This window comes from Canis aureus, chromosome 22 (assembly GCF_053574225.1).
Source record: "Canis aureus isolate CA01 chromosome 22, VMU_Caureus_v.1.0, whole genome shotgun sequence".
Lineage (NCBI taxonomy): Eukaryota > Metazoa > Chordata > Mammalia > Carnivora > Canidae > Canis > Canis aureus.
Genome location: NC_135632.1, coordinates 37459008 through 37475024, shown reverse-complemented (window position 1 = coordinate 37475024; position 16017 = coordinate 37459008). Strand labels below are relative to the sequence as shown.

The 16017-nt window shown below is 39.7% G+C and overlaps 1 protein-coding gene across 14 annotated transcripts in view; it reads right to left on the bottom strand.

Moving 5' to 3' along the window:
* Positions 1 to 16017, bottom strand: part of RBMS3 (RNA binding motif single stranded interacting protein 3) — a 1278684-nt gene that overhangs the window by 774900 nt on the left and 487767 nt on the right. The window contains exon 3 of one of the 14 annotated variants that reach the window (XM_077865516.1): positions 7248 to 7323. The exons of the other annotated variants lie outside the window; for them this stretch is intronic. The gene's annotated coding sequence lies outside the window, so the exon portion shown is untranslated. The remainder of the gene's footprint in view (positions 1 to 7247; positions 7324 to 16017) is intronic. 14 annotated transcript variants of the gene reach the window in all.

Below are 16017 nucleotides of genomic sequence, written 5' to 3'. Positions count from 1 at the left end.
TTCTTACAAATTTAAGCCTATTTCTACTTATGGCCCTGCAATTCTATTGCCAGGTATTTACCCAGAAGAAAATATATTTACACAAAAATACTGTACAAGAATGCACATAGCAGCATTGTTCATAATAGTCCCATTCTGGAACCTATTCAATTGTCTATCAAGAGGAGAATAGTTAAAAAAAAAAGTACTTTCATATAATGGGATACTACTCAGCAATGAAATATAACAAACCTCTGATACAACTACATGAATAAGTCCCAAGATCGTGCCAAATAAAAAAAGGCCACTAATAGGAGAATAGATATGTGTGAGTTCATTTATATTAAGTTCAAGGTGAAGAAATGTAGAACAATAGAAATCAGAAAGTAGTTGCTGGGAGTGGGAGTGAAGGAGAATTGATTAGAAAGGGGAATGAGGTAATTTTCTAGGGTAATGGAAATGTTAGCCATCTTATTTTGGGTGGTCATTACATGAATGCATACATTTGCCAGAACTCATCAAAGTGAATAGTCAAGATCTGTGCATTTTATGTCTTACTTATATTTCAATCAAAGTGAAATACACTGTGGCTGCAAAAGGCTGAATCTGAATTTTCCATGGATACGGAGGATAGAAATGTCTCATAAAACTGAAGTCCAATGATCTAAAAGTCCTAATTTTCTAGACCCCATAATTGGCTAGTCTGAGTTCTGCTATCTTTTTCCTTCTTGGTATATCCTCTGAGAGCAATGCCAGGGAGCATCTAACAGCCAAAAGGCAGGCAGCCAGAGAGAAGAGCAAAGAGTCTGGATAAAGAGCCTCTGAATAACCAAGAGCTGGCAGCATCATCTGGTGTCTGCCAACAGATCAGGGGTCAGGGCTGTTGGAGCAAGAAAAAATGGAGCACAGCACAAAGGAAGGGCCCTCTTACATGCTTCCAGAAATTACAAAGCTCCAGGGAACACTTGCTGTTCTCTCTACTCAGTCCGCGCTAGCAAACAAAAGAAAGATAAAGGGAGGGGCAGAAGGAAGCTGCACAAGGAAAAAAATGTAGTAAGGAAGAAGGTATAACACTAAGATTTCTAGACACAATTGAATGTGTTCTACGAGAGGATACAAAGATGTAGCATTTATACGCAACTTACTACTTATCAGACACTTCTAAATGGTATATTTATACCATTTATACCACCATTATATCACAGGAGTACTGTGATAACTCATGTACTCCTCATAACAATACTGTAAAGTGGATACTATTACTATCTGCATTTATAGGCAAGGAAACTGATGCAAAAAAAAAAAAACTGAGATAATTTACTATGTAAGGATACAGAACTACTAACCAGTTAAGTGGATTCAAATCTAGACATAGTCCATGCTCTCAGTGATGCTACTCTTACACTGTCTTAATTTGGATTCTCTCTAAAACAGATTCTAGGGATGCCTGGGTGGCTCAGTTGGTTGAGCATCTGCCTTTGGCTCAGGGCATGATCCTCATCTGGGGATCAAGTCCCACATCAGGCTCCCTGTGAGGAGTCTGGTTCTCTCTCTTGTCTATGTTTCTGCCTCTTTCTCTGTGTCTCTCAGGAATAAATAAATAAAATCTTTAAAATAAATAAATAATTTTTAAAAAATAAAAAAATAGATTCTAAGCCAAGGACTGGTTTTGTTTTGTTTTGCTTTGAGGGAATTAATTACAAAAGTCAGGAGGAAAGGAACAGTGAGACTGGCTCAGAAAATGAGGATAAACTATCAGTGTATGCTCTTGGGATCAATGCTATAAAGCAAAAGCAGTGGAGTCTGCTGAGACATCTGAGAAGTGTTCAAAATGCCACCTAGAATTGTCCATGGAAAGATGAGAGGTTAAAGCATTTATGGACTCGCTTCTGTCCCCCACTGGGTAACAGTTGCCCTCAAGGAAATGATCACCTCCAATGCTTTCCAAGCTGTATTTGGACATGGGATAATAAACTCTCTTGGCATCAAAGGAGAGCCTGGGACAGAGAGTTGAAAAATACACTGGTAGGATGCCATTAATGCTCGGTGGATTAGAATCCTCCAACACAGTTGGGTTGGAGTTGAAATCAAAGATGAGCCAGGGATGGGACTGGGAAAATGTGATGTGGTTACCAGAGACAGCTACTGCCACCACCTCTCCATTTCTCTGAGAGTAAACACAATAGCAATGTTTATAGAACACTTGCACCTATGTGTGTTTTATATACTGTTTCTATGAATCCTTGGAACATTCCATGACCTAGCTGTTATTATCCACATTCTTCTGAAGAAAGAGGAGCATGCAGAGTTTAGTCAACTAGCCTGAAGACACACAGCTAGTAAGGATACAGAGCTAAGGATTGAAGATTCAAAGGATGCAGAACTATGGCTGATCACGCCATTAACAACTTGTCATCTTTAAAAAATAAGGCTTAGGAATAAACCACCTACTCCACTCAAAAATGGAGATTAAGAGAGAAAACATAAAGGTAAAACCATAATGCATAATATCCCCTTTCCCTGTTGGTAATACCCATTATCACATGATCATGCTCTAAAGTTAACTCAAGTTCAACTATCAGTGATGACACAATAGCCAACTCAAACTGGCCACATATGCCTCCTCTAAAAGTTTCTTAGTCTCCATAAATGAATGCCTTCCTCAGCAGGAAGAAATGACAAGGTATCTCTAGAAATAGAGTCAATAAATTTAAACTGTAATTTCTTTAAGTATATTCCAATGGTAGCCTAAATATCCTGGTAGAGTTTATATTCTTTTGAAATATATAGAATGTACTTGCATGTACTAATAGAGCAGAGCCATATAATAATTATTGTAGTAGATGTGTCTCAGTAGTTTACCAGCCCAGCCAGTCTTCCCATTGCTCCTGCTAAACACAACATATGCCTATGTAAACATGATTATTTCTGGTGACACCACCCCCTACCCTCAACCTGAGTCTGGTGGAACTGGGTGGTCATCTGACCCAACCTGGGCCAATCAGATGATGTCTCCTGGAAATATGGAATTATCATTCGTTGACTCATAAATTTCCACTAGGTACTTGAAATTGGAAGTGATATAAAGGTAGAAATGGGGTTTGGTTGTATGAATGTAGAAACAAAGCCTTTCTGAGGGCTTGTGAGGGGGAAGGGGAGGAAAAACAATCCATAGATAATAACAGAGACAAGAGGTAAGAGACACTCTTGCTTAAAGGAGATGAAAGGAACATTTCAGTTCTGGAGGACTTTTATAGTTTTTGGCTCCAGTCTCTTGCAACACTTGGCTGTACTCCTGATCCTGAGTTCCATAAGATATTACTGTATCCAGATATTAAATCCTTCTTTCCTGCTTAGGAGATCTCGGGTAGAAATTGCAATTAAATGACCACTGACTGCAAAGAGAAAGGTACAGATGTGCAGAAAGAAGCAGGGCTGAGACCAGGAGATCCAGATGGAGAGAGAAACCAAGGGCTTTCTTGGTTCTCATAAGGCCTGTAACATGTTTCATGGGAGTCCTGTAAACCATTCTGGTGACTACCCCCATGCCTTCATTCATTTGAATGGATTTCCCTTCCTAACAACCAAGTTGTTGCTTTTTAGACATTGGTATTCTTTCTTTTTGTCCGTGTACCTTCATTTTTCATCTGTAAAATGTATTTACCGTTCTTCTCTTTGGCATTTTAAATCAGGATTTCCAGCTGACATTAGGGACTTGGTGATCCTTCACTGAAGATTTTAGAGTTGTTTGTGTTCTGAAGCCAGCAACATATAAGGAAAGATAAAACTTGTGAACCAAACGTTACACATAAAAAGGCACTTTGGGTCAACCAGTTAGCAGAAAACATGACAAAGTACACATGAGAGATGGCAATCAGCAGATGGTGAAAAATTCAGAACCATAACATATATCTAGCTTCGAATCCTAAGATATAATGTTGTAAAAGGGATCCACATTGATATTTTTCTGTGTTATGCTTTTTTCCCAATTGTTTTTTTTTAGTTTTAATATATTACTAACACTGTAGAAAGGGAAAAGTAGTCAATATTTACATACACACATACATATATGTGCCTACAGCCACACATACGCACATATGTACCCACACACAGACATAAATTTCTTAAGGACCCACAATGAACTTTTTTAGTAAGCAAATGTCAACATGAAGTTCACAGAGAGGCTAAATGACTTCCTGTGTGTGTTTATTTCCCTGTACTGCCCCTGAGGAAGTCTAAAAAGAACAGTTTCTACCCAACTGCTCTCAGAGTTTCAATAGGTTTTCCAAAGCTCCCTCCCCACCCCGCGCCCCAAGCAAAGGATTCCTGCTGCGAAGTTTCTAAAGATTTCACTTACAACCAGCCCCAAACAGAGGCTGAATGGACAGTAAAACCCACACCAAGCCTCTCTTTGCACCCTGTGTGGGACAAGTGGTTACTTTGTTCATTTACAAAGGCTGGGAGAAAGAGGGAGAGAGAGGCAAACTGCCCCTATGGTATAAGAAGCTTCTTTCAAATAAATCCTTTTAAAAATGGATCTAAATCATGACACTCAGAAGGAAGGAGGCTGCACAAGGAAATGGGGAGCGACTTCTAAGGTCTTCTCACACCCCATTGCCCCGGAGGAACAGAGAAAAGTTTTCTCTTCTCTGACGCATTATCTTTTGTAACATTCCTCAAAGATGAGTCTCTTGCTTGGTCTCCACAGATTCCCTTCTCTGAGGAAAACGAGGCCTTTTTGTTATTGTTATTGTTGCTTCCCTGACAGGGGGACTGTCTTTATTTTTCCAACATCGCTTCTTTCATGACTTGTAAATATAAAGCATCTGAGTGATTTGCTTGGCTTATCAGAGGCCCTTTTTATAAAACGATCATAAAACATGGTGCTTTCTGGCACTTCATTCTATTGCTATCGTCTAGTTCAAAACTTCAAAGGGTGGAATGTGATAGAACATTCTGTATGCTCTGCAGACACATTTGAGGGAGGGCTCTTGCCAGGCACTCTGGTGGGATCCCAGCCCCAACTGAAGACTATTCCTAGACCAGGGATAGGTCATCCCAGGCGACTCTTCCACTCATCACTCATATCTGATGGGACCAGGTAGTCACCAGCCCATCCTGACTCATCAGATGCTCTCCTAGACACTGGGAACTGCCACTTGGTAATGAGTAAACCTCGGTTAGGGTAAAGTAAGAAAAAGCTCTGACCACTATGAGTACGAATTATTAGAATGGCTGAGAGTACTTTGGAGACTGGAAAGAGGGTTTCTGGCATGAATGTCAATGGAGAGGAAATTTCACATTCTCTCAAGCTACTCTCACATACTTACCCAAGAAAGAAATCAGGTAAGTCAAAGTTAGGCTCTGTTCTCTCCTAGCTGTTTAACTTTGGTAAATCCCCATACCCTGAGGATACTGGGCATGGCTATGTAGTCATGTGTTACAGACAGGATTGGCTCCCAAGCATGCAATTGTTACTAGGTTTTTAAATATTTATGTCAGAATTTCTAAGGGCCTGATGGAGCAGGATGTGCCTTTTCCCCCACCTGGCAAAAGTTGGGGGCTAACGGTAGATGTAGCCATATTGGCTGGTGGTAAAAAATAGCCCTCTAGTTCTGCATCTTTGTTACCTTACCCTCTCTGAACGGGAGTGGACAGCCACTAGATGAGCTGCCAGACTGGCATCACTGCCTGTAACCTAGACCAGCACAGTGGCCAAACTCAATGTGCCTTCCAAAGTGGAAGAGTTTTGGTAAAAATGCAGAGTGAAAGGAATTGCAGCTGAAGGCAAAAGAATGAATAAACGGTTATGCAAAGAGGGAAATCTGATGTTACATTAACACTGTGAAAGAGGCTGAAAGCAAGAGATGGTATTGTCTCAGCTCAATTATAACAGATGCCTGAACTGGCAGAGACAGGTATTTGCTGAGACCACTCCTGCTTTCTTGGAACCTGACAAGATCAAATGGAAGCCTGCAATCCTGAGTGCCTTGCCCAGGGAGACATTCTTCATATAATGTAATGGTGAATTGGACTAATTATTAATTGCTAAATGTGATTCTAACCACAGGCCAGTATCTTTTGAGCTATATGTCATTTGCTGTGAGGGGTCTGTGGCCAGAAACCAGGGATATGAAACAATGGAAAACATATTCATTGGTTTCTGTCTCTGGTTTCGAGCACAGAGCTCATAAAGTCCTTGTAATTTCATAAATGAAAAGAGTACTAGGAGCATCTTTTGTTCTAATATTTGGTCTTGGATCCTAGTTCCTGAGACAGAACTCCTAAATCCCTTGGGAATTCCTGGGTGGTGACTAGATTTTATGTTCTAAGGGAGCAACTCTTGGAAGGCCCCTGGATGGGTATTGGTCACCAGAAAGACCATGATTAGAAGTTTGGAACTTTCAGCCCCAACCCCATTCTCCAGAGAAAGGAATGGGTAGAAATGGAGTTAATGAGTTTCAGGCCACTGTGGCGAAGTGTCCATAAAATCCTGAAAGTGAGGAGTTTGAGTGGTGGAGCTTCAGGTTGGTGAACACATAGAGGTACTGGCAGAGTGCACGGAAGCTCTGCAAGCCCTCCCCCATACTCTGCCCTACATGTTTCTGCCATCTGGATGTTAATCTGTAATCACTTATCATATCATTTTATTTTTAAAAAATTGGTAATGTAGTAAGTACACTGTTTTTCTGAGTTCTGTGGGCTTCTCTAGCAAATTAATCAAACTTGAGGAGTGGGTCATGAGAAGCTTTAATTTACAGCCATTTGCTCAGAAGCATAGGTGATAGCCTAAACTTGTGACTGGCATCTCAAGAGTGTGTGTGTTTGTGTGTGTGTGTGTGGTGTGGGGTCAGGGGCAGCCGTGGGGGTGGGGTGGCAGGCTTGGGGGATCTGATGCTATCTTCAGGTGACAGTGTCAGAATTGAGTTACATTGTGGGACACCCAGCTCATGTCACAGAATTGCTTTCTTTGTGAAAAACCTTTGAACATTTGGTGACCAGAAGTATCAGAAGTAATGTGCTTTGTGTGAGTAGTAAAGGACATTCACAGGACAAGTATGTTTTTCCTACTCACTCTTCCTATGCCTCAGTTTCCCCTTCTTTAACCTTGGATGGATAACAGAACCTACCTCATAAGATGGACATTGGGATTAAATAAATTAATGAAATATTCAGTGCAGTATCATATATTCATCATATATTATACTGATTATTATTGAATTAAAATGTTACTACTTATTTTTTATTTTTAAATAATACAAACTTACAATTTTAAGGACTAGAGTTTATGAAAGCCTTCTTTCTTCCCTCCCTCCCTTCCTTTTTGCCTTCTTCTCTTTCTTCCTAAATGGAAAAAAAAAATCAACCTAGCAAAGGCTAATTTCTTTATATCTGAGTAATTGATTCTAATACTTATTTTTCTTTTCCACACTAAAAGTCACTTTACAGCTAATTCCTGGCTCAGTGCACATTCAATGAGCCCAACCACACTATTGCTTCTGTGTGAGCGTGTTGGAAGTTAAAGTCACATAGAACATCCCTGGGGGACAGTCCCACAGCCCCAGAGTGACTGAGACGGGAATGGGCTGATTCCCCAAAATGAAATTAGCCTATAAAAATGACAATAAGATAAATGGAAAACGATTCTTACAAGTCTTTTAATAGCTTAACGTCAAGAGGTAAGCTAGTTCATCTGTTTTAAGAGGAATTTCAATGCTAGACCATGAGTGATGTTAGGGCAGGAGTTAATAATCTTCTTATCTCTATCATGTCTAGCACTCTGCAGATGTTCCACATGAATCATCCATCCACTCACTCATTAGACACTTATTTAATGAAGGCCTACAATGGGCCAAGTATTGTGTAAAGGCTGGGACTACAACCATCAGAAAGAAATTAATAGAGATGAATAATTAGCAAGGGAGACAAACATTTGCATAAACACATAAATAGTGAGCCAATTGTTTTAATGGGGAAGTAGGTAGTAAAATGGGAATACACAGCAAAGGCCCCTACCATAATGTGGCAGCAGAGGAGGAAGTTGCAAGGACTGTGTATACTGCTGGGTATAAACTGGAAGAAGTGATATTTACAATAGGATCTGGAAGAGGGGCACCTGGGTGGCTCAGTTGGTTGAGCATCTGACTCTTGGTTTAGCTCAGGTCATGATCTCAGGGTCCTGGGAAGCAGCCCCTTGGGGAGGGGGGGGGCTCCATCTCAGCAGGGAGTCCGCTTGAGATCCTCTCTCCCTCTGCCCCTTCCCACAGTTATGCATGCCCACACTTTCTCTCTCTCTCCCTCTCTTTCTCAAATAAATATATCTTTCAAATAGTATCTGAAAGACAGAGAAGTGTTCCAAAATGAAGAAAAGATGAAGGTACTGAAAGAATGGCCCCAACTATGTGAAGGTTCGGGGACAAGAGATAGTAGGGTTAATATGGGAAATTCAGTGGTCCAGAGTTAAAAGAAAGTGCAGTGTGGCCTAAGGCTGTTCTAGGGAAAGGCTCTAGGAACTGGAAAAGGAAAAAATTAATTAATTAATTGATTGATTAATTTTAAAAATTGATTAATTTTTGAAAAGTTCTGGAAAGATAGGGAGGGCACAAGTACAGAAGGATTTTAGGAGTTTTTATCCAAGGGCAAAGGGTAACTAAGATGGGTCAATGATGGGATTTGCATCTAAGAGCAAATTGCCTAGAAGTCCCTAGAAAATAGATAGGGGCAGGGTCAGATCAAAGGTGGGGTTTGATTAGGAAGGGCATTCAGCAGGTGCAGAATAGAGGTGATAGTACCCTGAATCACTTTATAGATTTGGGATATATTTAGTAGAGGCTGTCATTAGGACTTTTGGAAATGAGGAATAGGCAGAAAGGTGTGAACAATCACAAGTGATTCCCAGGAGATAGATGACATAGTCATCAGTTCATTTAAGGAGCAAACAAAGGTGATCATCATCAGGAAGTAGGGTGGTGTCCCAGCTAATCCTCAAAGATAATAAACTCGATTTTGAACCTATTGATGTTGATGTGTCTCCAATGTTGAGAACCATGGGTCTAGGGTTCATCAGAAAGCTCTGGGCTAGAGAATTGGAAACCTATCAGTAACTACAACTATGCAAATGAACTGAGTTGAGAAGGCAGAAAGCTTAAGGCTATCACCAAAATTATTAGTATAAGCTTCTGATCATGAGCTAATTCAATTAGGCCCAGTATCTAAAAAATTAACTCCCATCGGCCAAAGATGTAAGGAGTGGCTTATTAGTGGAAAGTTCTATAAGATTACTGCTTCCATGCTGCAAAGTATGGCAAAGTACCAGGAGTGGTTTGCCCTTGGCATCAAGCTCATTCTATTAATACCACTTACTGAGTTTTTCATTTTAAAGCAAACAATGCACTCCATGAAAATCATCCCAGACTGAAAAAACAAAACAAATTTGGACTAGGTGTCAGAGTATTAAGGCTAGAGTCACAAATGAATCTTAGTTGTTTTTTTGTTTGTTTGTTTGTTTTTGGTTATTTATTTCTTGAGAGAGAGAGAGAGCATGTGCATGTGCCCACAAGGTGGTTTAGGGAGAGGCAAAGAGAGAATCTCAAGTAGCTCCAGGCCTAGTTCTGAGCCCAAGGCAGGGCTCTATCTCACAACCCTGAGATCCTGACCTGAACTGAAATCAAGAGTTTGATGCTTAACTGACTGAGCTACCCAGGTGCCCCTGTTTTTGTTATTTTAAATGGTAATCATTACTCAAGTACTGTCCTACCCATCACATAACTTTGGTTATTCTACCCCCTCAATGCAGCCTCACCAAGATAGACTGCCAGAACTTATGCATCCTTAATATTGCTACAGTTTATACTGTAGGATGTTATCATGTATTTGCTACAAACTATTTCATCAGTTAATTAAATAATAGGTATTTATGGTTAACATGTGCAAGACACTGTGCCGAGTCCTACAGAAGTCATGAAGAAGTGACAGATTGTCATTCCGAGTAAATTTTCCAACATTTGAATGTATCAATAGATACTCAGTAAATGTTTATTGGAAGAACTGGCCCTACTCACCTCTTGTTATCAAAATTATTTTCAAATGTTCCACTGAAATATGAGCTAGTCTGTTAAGTCTTACCCAATCTGTAGTCCTTTAGTGGATATTAATTGTTCTTTCACCTTTATTATCACATCATTTTGGAATTTATACCATGTTTGTGTATGTGTGACAGGTATATCTAAATTTCAAAGTGTTAGGTGTGCCTGAGTGGCTTAGTCAGTTAAGCATCCAATTCTTGATTTCATCTCAGGATCTCAGAGTTGTGAGATCAAGCCCCCAGTTGGGTTCCATGCTGGACACGGAGCCTACTTGGGATCATCTCTTTCCCTCTCCCAATGCCCTTCTCCTCTCTCTCTCCCTCTCTCTCTCTCTCTCTCTCTCACACACACACACACACACACACACAAATAAATATTTAAAGTGTTAGAATATGTGTTTATGCATACATTTATAGCTTTATACTATCTTACACACCCTACATATATATGTGTGCGCACACATATTCCAGTCTTTTAGATCAGGGGTTGGCAAGCTTTTTTTCTGTAAAAGGTCAGATAATAAATCTTTTAGTCTTTGTGGGCCATAAAATTTTGGTAGCAATTATTAAACTCTGGCATTGTAAGGTGAAAGCATCCATAGATGGTCTGTAAAAGAATGGGTATGACTGAGTGACAATAAAACTTCATTTGCGAAAATAAGAAGGGAACTAGATTTGGCTTGATATAGTTTGCTGAACCCTGTTCTACACTCTCAACTTTTTTTTTTAATCTTTGTACATTCCCCAACAACTAGCATAATGTTATGAAAATAAGCACTGAAAGGAAAGGCTTTGAATCAATTTATATATTTCTTTATATGCTGATAGAAAACAACAGTTTTGGAATGCGTAGGAAGGAAAAGTTCACCAACATAGTGAATGTGTTAAATAGTGGTATTGATGAGATTGATAGGAAGAAGAGATATGTGTTTAGGTAGAAAGATTAATGTAACTACCAGTATTTTCTTCCAAATACCTATGGAATATCAAGTTGGAAATATCTTACAGAAACACAGATGAACAGTGCTAAGTATGAAGTTAGAGAATTGCAGGCTAGAGAAGCATATTTTTGACCATGCACCAAGACAGAAGCAAAATAGCTAAAATTATTTTAAAAGATGGTGTATCTGAAGACCCAGATAAAGAAATAAATAATAAGTAAAGACAATTGGAAGGCTAAGAACAAAAACCTGGGGTCACCTATAGGGAAAAGTCTGTTTACAAGTATGGGACAGCAACGGATTCAATTATTCACCCCCAAAATAAAAATTCAAAATTTTGAAGCCCTAATCCCCAATTTGATCACATTTGGATATGAGGCCTTTGGGAGGTAATTAGGTAGATGAGATCATGAGGTGGGCCCTCATGATGGGATTAGCATCTTTATAAGAAGAGACACCAGAGAGCTCACTTCCTCTCTCTCTCTCTCTTCTGGACACAGCAAGGCAACCATCCGAAAGCCAGAAAGAGAGGCCTCCCCAGGGAACTGAACTGACTCATATCTTGATTTTATACTTCCCAAACTCCAAGACTGGAAAATAAACTTCCTGTTTTTTCAAGTCACTCAGTCCATGATACTTTGTCATGGCAGCCTGAGCAGACTAATGCAGAGATGGAGGAAAAAACTGGTTAGTTAATGCTAACTAGAAAAGTCCTCTTTAAGGGAATATCATCAACGAAGTATAATTATCATTTACAAAGTTTCTGCAACCATATCTCACTCTACAATCCTAAACAAAGAATCAGACCTTTCTAAGTTTCTTTGTTTCTTTTTCTCCAGTGCTGCCACTAATCCAGTTAACTCTAAACATAACACTGGCAAATATGGGAAATGTGCTTTAAAGGGTTTGGGTATACACATGCAAATTCATATACCTAATACATACATAATATACTGTATATGTGCATACAGATATTTATATTTTTTATTATAAAATAGGCATAATTCACCCAGAGCTGTGCATAATGGCAGTTTTCTTCATCTCTTCTCTTCCTTTAGATATTATCTAGTGAGAGTGTGCTCAATAGTCAAAATAGCTTCCAAAGAAGTGAACGGGCTCTTGGAAGAGTATCAGGGAAAGAGTCAAGTAAGCTTGCAGAGAAGCACAGTTTACTTGATGTGTATGTGTGTATCACATATACATACCATGTACATACACACAGAGTGAATGAGAGAGAGACCCAGAGAGAACAGCCTTATGATTACCCAGCACTTTGTGCATATTATTTAATTCATCACCACAACAATTATGTGTGAAGTCCTCGCTGAAGAATTTGGGGCTGGAGCAAGTAAATGGCAAAACTAAGTTTCAAAAATAAATATCTCCAACCCCAAAGCACATGTTCTTCATCATCTTTGCTACATTGCCCTCTACTCAATGGATACATCTTAGAAGCAGAAGTAAATCAGAAGGGTCCACCCCCAAACAAAATAGTTGAAATAAATGAGAATGAGAGATAAAAGAAAATTTATGGGAAAGGTCCCTGGAGAGTCATGTTTCTCTTTGAGGATTTCCTGTGTGGGAGAACAAGCTGCTGTCCATGATGCAACAGGGATGACACTGAACAGCCTGTTGAGGGGCCATTGTTTTCTAAGAATTCTTTTGGCCTCTCAGTGATCCATTTTTCTTCCTGATCTCCATGATTTCTACTGACATAATGAGGAAAGGAATCTGGCCCGAAGGTCATTCTCTCTGCAAGCACACTAATGGCCAGAGGAAGGCAAGTCAATGAAAGGCTGCTTCTAGAATATCTGCCTCAAGGTTGCAGATATTAACACTATTAACAGGAGGGAAGCTTGGAGCTTAAATGAGGAGCTTTAGCAGTAGTAAACTGCTTCAGAAATAAATTAGCTATTGTTTGGATGTTGGAATAAGACCAAGAGAGGAGTTTCAGTGATGCCTTCGTCACTGCGCATGTAGCAGATGGTGTCTCCATTAGCAAAGAGGGGATTTAGCAGAAAAGAAGCTCAAAGACAGAGAAGAACTGTTAGGTCTTGGAGCCGCTCTGAGACATCCAAGTAAGTGTCCGAGAAATGTCTGGAAATTCAGCACATTACTTCCAAAATTGCTGTGGTGAGTCGGAAAGATGGATGGGGATTATCTGTATCTCCATAGTCAGAAACTGCCAGCATTGCAAAATGGCTAGCACATTACACCTCAGTAACCCTTTCAGGCAGAAGCCTTGATTTGCTGAGTTGATTTTGAAGATTTTTCTTTTTTTCTTTGTCTCTGGGATGTCTAAGTAGATACAGCAGATTGGGTTTGGCAGTCATAAAAGGAAACATATGCGGCCCGATTAAAGAAGCTAATCTCACATTTCCTGTCACATCGGAAGTCTCAACTTTGTAGGATCAAATCCATAAATTAATATTATATATATATATATATATATATATATATATATATATTCTGTAAATCATGGTTAAAATTAGGCAAGGCATTCACATTGTTTAAGTTGCAACTCAAAGTCATCTTTTCTTTTTTAAAAGATTTTATTTATTCATGAGAGACACAGAGAGAGAGGCAGAGGACGTAGGCAGAGGGAGAAGCAGGCTCCCTGCAAGGAAGCCAGATACAGGACTCCATCTCAGAACCCTGGGATCATGACCTGAGCTGAAGGCAGATGGTCAACCACTGAGCCACTCAGGCATCCCTAAAAATCCTCTTTACATTAAGTGGTATATTTCTAGTCTAACTGAAACTATCACTATGTGAGTATTGCAGTGTGTGTGTGTGTGTGTGTGTGTGTGTGTGTGTGTGTATCCAGATATTTTTATTCCCTCTAGATGCTTCACACAGAAAAAGATACAATTTTTGTTAATACTTTTTAAATGTTGAAATTCTATACTTGTTTATTCCTTACCCGCCCCCCCATCTCTATTCCCACCAGCAACTGTAAACTCAGCCATTCCAATCCATCAACTAGTATTCAGGTTTAGTGTTCACATGTTTTTCTAAATGTGTTTCAAGTTCATATTATTTTTTTCAAAATCAGAATTTTAAGTTATGATTTTACACAAAGAAACAACACTTTGGAGTAATTACCACAGTTGTTATGATGGCTTTTAAGGTCCTACCTAGACCTGAACCTCCCCCGCTGATCTCTCCTCCCACTCTTCCCTGCTAATCACCCTGTCCCTTACTGGTCTCCCTGGTGTCTCCTAACACACACTCAGCATACGCTCCCTAGAGACTTGGCACTTGCTAGCCCTTCATTCTGGAAAATACCTCTGCCCCTCCCTCCCCACAAATCTCATAGCTGTGTTTAAATGCCATTTGCCAGAGAGGCTACCTCATGAATGAGGATGAGTTAGGTGAATCCTAATAAAATGGCACCGTGTTCACCTCACTCCTGAACTATATATATCCCCTTATTCTGTGTGGTAAGCAGAATTCTAAGATGGTCTTCAAGATCCAAACTCTTAGTTTACCTGCCTTGCAAAATCCCCAGAACTTTGAGAATGGATTTTATTTCCCTGATCAGGCTATGTTCTATGGCACAGTCATTTTTACCAAAGGAAGATTATCTGGGTAGGCCTGATCTAATCACATAAGTCTTTTAAATCTGGGTCTACAGATCCTAGATAGAGGAAGTCAGAGCTTCATAGCAGCAGAGAGGGTCTCCTGTTGAATAGGCAACTGCCATGTTGTGAACAGGACCACTTGGCAGGAAATGGTAGGTGGCTTCTAGGAGCTGAGGACAGCTTAGATTAAAACAGGGATCTTAGTCCTATAGATGGAAGGAGCTGAATTCATTAAAAAATCCGAATGGGTTTGGAAGAAGACCCCACAGCTTAAATGTAATAGCACCCCTGGAAGACATCTTGATTTCAGCCATGTGAGATGCTGAGCAGAGAAGCCAGGTATGCCATGTTAGATTTCTGACCAACAGAAACTATGATATAAATTTGTCTTATTTCAAGATGCTAGGTTAGTGGTGATCTGCTGCATAGAAATAGAGAACAAATACTACCATTTTATCTTCTCCAATGCATTGATCTCTAACACATATTTTATATTTACTTTTTTTTTCTTTATCTATTCTCTGTCTTCCCTCACTAGAATAGAAGCCCCCATGAAGCCAGGGACTTTTATCAGTTTTGTTCACTATGGCATCACTACCTCCTAAAATAGTGTCCACAACATAATGGGCTCTTTCTGAATTTGTTGACTGAATGAAGTAAACTTTGTATTTGAAGAGGGTGGATGCTTGCTTCCAAAAAAAGGCAAAGCAGAACCTGCTGTTTGATGACACTCAGAAAAAGTGGAAGGGCCCTTTCCCAGGAGATTGGCTATTGTCTCATTGTACACTTCGGCATCCTCCCATCCCCTCACCTCCCACTGTCCTAGGAAATAAGCTGAAGTGAACCCTTCTTCCCAGTGAGGCTTGCCTATATTTCTAAAGCACGTACCAGGAAGTAAATGCAGCATCCACTGAAGGACTCATAGGAAATCTCAAGAACAAAAACAAACTCCCAACCAAAATGCAAATCAAAACTTGAGAGGATACTACTTCATACCCATTAGGATAATTCCTATAAAAAAAAAACAAACAAAAAGAGAAAATAACAAGTGTTGATGAGGATATAAAGAGACTGAAAGGCTTGTACATTGTTGGTAGGAGTGGAATATGGTACAGTACTGTGAAAAATAGTATGGTGGTGACTCAAAATATTAAAAATAGAATCACCATATGATCCAGCAATTCCACATTTGGGTACATACTCAAAATAATTGAAATCAGGGTCTTAAAGAAATATATGCACATCCATGTTCATAGCTGCATTATTCATAATAGCTAAAATGTAGAAGCAGCCCAAGCATCTACCAACAGATGAGCAAATAGGCAACACTTGGTTTATACATAAATGAAATATTAGGGCACCTGGGTGGCTCAGTGACTGAATGTCTGCCTTGGGCTCAGGTCATGATCCCAGGGTTCTGGGATTGAGC